The following is a 6,000-nucleotide window of genomic DNA, read 5'->3' on the forward strand; positions in this document are numbered from 1 at the left end:
TAATAACAAGGGTTCCAAGGCAAGACACTGAACAGAGAACACTGGTCAGTGCCCACTGCCCCTTGACCACAGCCAAGGAGCCTGTGGATATCACCCAGTGAAACTCTAACCAGAAATATGAGTGGAGGAGTGATAGGAAAACAGCCCTACAGTTGCCCAGGTTCCTCCCCAGCCAGGGTCTCCCTCCTGGTTTGGAAGACAGCAAGTTTGGCCAAAGCAAGAAGGAGGTTGACCATGAGGTCCTGGATCTCCTGACTAGACTAAAGACAGATAGGGTTCTCTTGCTTCCAGTGCTCTTTACCCTGAGGTACCAGCAGTTCAAAGACCACTTGTGCAATGCCCAAGGGGCCAGATCAGCACCTTTTCCTCTAGCCCATCCCTTCTCTGCTTCCCTTTCCATGCCTTTGATGGCTGCCTTTGAAACTCCTTCTTAGCTGCTCTGAATACCCTTGGTCTCAGTAATATTTTCATTAATAGGCTATCCTAGGGAAATTTGGGAAGGAGTTTTTAATTGGTTTTTTGTTGTTTTCTTGTTGCAATTGAGGCTGAGATCCCAAACAGCAGATAATGGCTTCTGCTTTCAATCACACCCAGGATGGGGAGATTTAAACCAGACACCCAGAGATGAACAGTGGTCCAACCCCATCGGCAAGTCAGTTCCCTAGGAAAGGGCCTGAGGACTCTCAGGGACCCTTCTGTAACAGAGTGGTCTGTCCCCTTAAGAAGGACAACCAGCCCTATTAAAAACATCCAGCTGCCGGGCATTCTGCAAATGAGGGAGTGTCCCACTGGGAGATTAAAACCTCAGAGAAGAGAGCAGAAGGGAGCAAGCTGTGAGGAAATAGCATGCAAGGAGGAGAAGCCAGGATGCTGTGTTGAGGAAAAGCTAGAGTGGAAAGTGGCTCTTCTAATGTCTGGAGAAAGCAGATGATTTTGGTTTGTTCTGTTTGTGTTCTAAGAGCCTGAACTGGTGGGCACTGAACTTCTTAAGGAACTAACTGGCCTGCAAAAGGCAGTAGAATAAAGGAACTGCTTACACCACCCTCCTTTACTCCCCGGGGCACTCTACCTGCTGCCTGTCGCAGTCCTACAGCTGCTCTCACACACGCTTCCTGCTGAACCTGGAAGAAAAGACGCAAGAAAGAACAGGTCTAAGGGCTCCCCAGTGCATACCGCTAGGGAGCTGAGTGAGAAGCATAAGGGAAGCCAGCTACCCAGCCTCTGACCACTGGCCAGCTCCAAACAAAATTTTTTCCCAATAAGCCTCATATGAATGTGATGGGCATGTAGGCCAAGGAGTCAGAAGCAGCAGATCAGTGGTCAGGCTGAGCTGATCCTGACAGGGCAGTTTGCAATGAGAGAACAGATATACCTGATAGCCCCTCTGGGACCATGAAGACCCCTAAGCAGGTCCCTGCAGCACTCACCTGCCCAGTATCCATGGCTGATGCTGTAACATACTCTGCAGCCTGCAAACTCCTCCCTCTTCGTGGAAGGGCAGCAGTATGATATCAGGTTGGAGAGGGTGGAGGATGAGTAATGTTACCATGTATTTTTAATTAGTCTGTCCTATTTAATCTCAATGGTGGCAGTGCACCCAGCGAAGCAGAAGCAGGGCAATCTTCTCTCCTATTTCTTCCTTCAAACATACTTCAGTTCCGCCCTGCCAGAACCATTGCTAGTGTCAAAGAAAAATCTTTGGTTTCAGATGCCGATGGCAAAAAGGTCAAAAGGCTAACATAACATATTTCGTCATTATAGTTCCGTATCCAACCCCCCACCAGCCTAAATGTAAAACACATGCACAGTCAGTCTCGCATGAAACCTAAGAACACACAGAGTCTGTTCACAGTCATGATTGGCAGTCGTATAGTTATTCAAACTTGGCGTGTTGTAATAGGCTACGCGGTAAACTATAACTTTGGAAAGATTTCCGCCTTCTGCGGAGACCTCCACGCACGCCCAGGAGACATAGTCAGTGATTTGGCCAGTCGCTGACCTCTTCCCACCTACAGTAAAAGTTTTCAGGTGTATCCGTTCTGCCGGCTTGTTCGTTCTCGCCAAGAGCTCATGGAAATCTTCAGATCAAAGTTACCTGTATGCTTTGCTTAAAATCTGTACCACGCAGTTTGTAATCTGTGCAGTGGAAACATCTGCAAGCTGAACTGAACAGCTCAACTTCTCTTTCTACACCGCACAACCACAACTTCCTCCCTACACTACAATCTCCTGTAGTGTAAGTAAAAATAAACTTTCTGTATAACCAAGACGCGTTACTTCCTGACTCCTCTCGCTTACCCATCTACCTAATTACCTTACCCCACCCGCATCCAGCCGGTCGTGCTGACCCAGGCTCGCAGGTCAAGGGTGCACTGGTCCTCGGACGCGACAGCTAGGACTGATAGGGGCATGTAGACTTTATGGATCATTTCAACTCTTGGCCCTGCTGGGTCACCTCCTGGGGACCAGTCACAATGGATATCTCCCAATTGGGACCCCTGGGACCCACCAACTCATTCCACCCAATTGCAATGATCTTGCATTAAATACATAATACTCTTGCTGTTCCCAGGTTACAGAGCAGACTGGGGCTCTGCAGCACGCAAAGATGAATTTGTCCCTGCATTTGTCCCAGAGTTCACTACTTTGGCATGTTTTGTACTGCTTTTTTGCCAGTTTTGTTTTCTGTGGGTTTTTTTGCTACCAGGAAATCCTGGTATAAGTTGCCTGAGTGTTAAAGCTGATAACATAATTGCTTTTGTTATATGATAAGTATTTGCTTTATTTGCAGGTATAGATTATTATTGAACTCACTGAAAATATTTTGTTTGTTATTTATGGGATGTTGAATTTGTCAATCTCTCAGTTATTGTAAATAATAAATTTTTGTAAATAGTTATTTAGTGTGCGGTATGGCATGGGGAGGACCACTCCAATGAGTGGTGGCTCGCAGCCTGTAGATGGAGTGGGAGTAGACTGAGACCTATTGGCACCCCAGGATCCCAAAAATTTGGACGTGGCTGTGGGTAGCACAGCTGCCAGGGTTACATTAATATAAATCCTTACTTGTATGGGTTGGTTTTGATAGGGATGATCCTGCCTCAAGCTGGGGATTAGACAAGATGACCTCTGGAGTTCTCTTCCTGCCCTCCTTTTCTATGAGTCTATGATTCCTCAACACCTCATTTGTTAATGATAAAGCACTATGTAACAGCTGCAGTTTTGCTTGGCTGCAAACTAAATAGGTAAGCCGTGTGCCTAAGGACTTTGCAGAGAATGGCAACAAAAAGTTTGCAGAGGGTGCACAGTTTTCCAAATGGACAGTGTGCTGTGCAAAATGCATGCTTTTTACCGGTGCATTTGAACTGCACTTCCGGGTCTGCTGGAGAGTGCACTGGGGGCCCCCCACCCCATGCTTCCCTGGCTCAGTGACTGGTGCCTTCTGGGTCTGGGGGTGCACCTAGGTTCCCCCTGTGGCTGATTTCCGAGCTAGGGAGTGAGGGGCACCCCGCAGCACACTCCCTGGCAGACCTGGGTTCATCGCCGAGCACGCGGGAGCCCCCCAGGTGTTCCTGTGGGATACTCCATCCACCCCAGTATTGCAGCATTCACAAGCCATGCCTGGTACAATGAGGTATGTAGAAAAAACATTTAAAGTTGTGTCTATGGCCGAATCGCCAATTCTGAGAATCAGCATCGAATCTTCAGATTCAGATTTGGCCGAATCGAATCAGGGACAGTGATCCAAATCAACAAATTGAATCACTGTCCCTGATTCAGGGTGATTCTGAATTTAATATGGGCTGTTTCACACTCCCCTAACATATATCCCTTTCTGTGATTGTCCTGGGCTTCTGAAATCATGAACCTAGTTAGATGCCCTTCAGTATAACACTACAAGACAGAACCTTCACACTATAATAGCAGACAACAACCAAGAGCAAGGACTCTGGAGATGAATGCTAATGAGTGTTAATAAATAAATGATCAGTAAGCACAATGGCTTAAAATATAAATGACTGCTAGACATGGCAAAGGGTGTTACTGAAATGAGTGCACACACTGTAATACTGTAACAGAAGATGTTGCAGCCACTGCCTCTAGAGCCCCAGATACATAAGCAGGTAAATTCAGGGAGAGCTGTGATAGCTTTTTTATAGGACAGCACTCCAGTTTGCAGCTGGCTGGGAGCAGTGGGGGTTTGCAGCCAGCTGAGCACTCTGGCTGGAATGGGGAGGCTGCAAACTCCCTCCTGGCTGGAGTGCCCAGCCGGCTGCAAATCTCCCCACTCCCTCAGCCCCTAGCCAGCTTCCTCCTCCACCCCTGCCCCACAACCCCAAGTCCCACTTACCAGCAGCAAGAAGAGTGAGCCTGAAGAGAAGCCTCCGGTAAATGCAAGTGTTGGACCTGCTTTTCCCCCTCCCTCTGCCCCTTGGGGCAGGGTTGGGGCTTTCCTGCCCCTTTTGCAAACAGCTTTTGCAGACTGGAACTCTGCCAGCCTGCAGAACTCTTTGCAAAAGCAGGGAAATCCATGGGTTTCTCTGCTAAAAGAGAAAATCCGCATGTTCTCTGCTAAAAACAGGAAATCCATGGTTTTCTCCATTTTTCCATGGGAAATGGAAAACCCAGATCCCTGGACATCATCAGTAACCAGGAAAGACTAGTAACCAGGAAGGGCCAGTAACCAGGCTGGCTACTTGCCTGCCCCGCTCCTTTTCACCCTCCCACCATGCAGCCCTCCATCCATCTATATCATATCAAGGGATTACTCAAGAGACCTTGGGAGCATATTGTGAATTGGTGTTTTATCCTATTGTATTGTGTTTGCTGGCAAGGGCTGTACTGTAAAAACATGTATTCATCAGTTGACTATCAACAACATTGTTGAGTAAAAAAAAATGTCTATACTGTTTTAGCTTTATTGTGATTTCTTAATCAAATTGATTGCAATTCAATTTATTGTGAAAAAAATTAAGATGAGGGACAAAAAATTCTGATTTGTGCTTGCTCCTGCTTGATTTCAGGACATGGACCTGGGAGTGAGGGAGTGGTTTGAAGCCGGCCAGGGTGGGAATGCAGTAGCTTAACAGGCTGGACACAAAGCTGGTCAGGGCCTGTATTTCAGATCAGTTGGCCTCCCCTCCAGGCACCTCAATAATATGTCTGGGGATAGCCATCTGCTACATAACACTTCTGGCTTCTCTATAGGGAGCCGAGTGCTTTTTGAAACCCTGGCCTTGGCTAATTAGCAGCTCCCTGCTTAATTGAGACCCGTCTGATGAGGACATGCCAATACCTAGTGTAGGAGAAAGAGGTATTACAAATTTCTTGAATTTGGATGAAAAGAAGTTCTCCCACAGTGATGCTTTCTTTGAATACACTTGATTCTGCGGAGTCCTAGAGGTAGCTGAAGAGATTACCCTGGGCTGCCTTGGGAGTGCTACTCCTCATTGCCCTCTCACCTTCTACCTGTCCTTTGAGAAAGCTGAGAGGAGAGATATAGCAAAGGAGGACAAAGCAATCCTGAACAAAATCTGATGAGCTGTCTCCAGGGGGGAGTGGGTTGCAGCTGACAGGGGGATGGGGGCGATCTGTAAACCCGGCTCCAAAAGGTGCTGCATGCAGAATTTTGTGATGAAAAAATTGCATTGCAAAGAAAACATTGAAAAAAAATCATTGTTGCATCGCACCTCCCATAACAGTACAGCCTGTAAAGAAAAAACTCAGAAAAAAAAAAAACTGTTCTGGAGCTGCAGCAGCAGGCGTTAACCCCAACCCCCAAACCACCTTGGCAACCATGCATCTGAAATGCATTATAATGGATTAGACATACAAAAAATTAGAACTCTTGGTTCCAAAATTATACCTTTTATTAGACCAACTGGGAAATCGCAAGAAAATTGTCCTTTCTTCAAGCTTTCAGGATCAAAGTTCCTTCATTAGGCTCTGGGAAAAATATAGATTGTACAAGATCGTAAAAAGTCCCCATAGGTAGGAAAT

The sequence above is a fragment of the Crocodylus porosus genome, unplaced genomic scaffold (genome assembly GCF_001723895.1).
Source record: "Crocodylus porosus isolate Cpor-Errol unplaced genomic scaffold, CroPor_comp1, whole genome shotgun sequence".
Classification (NCBI taxonomy): Eukaryota; Metazoa; Chordata; order Crocodylia; family Crocodylidae; genus Crocodylus; species Crocodylus porosus.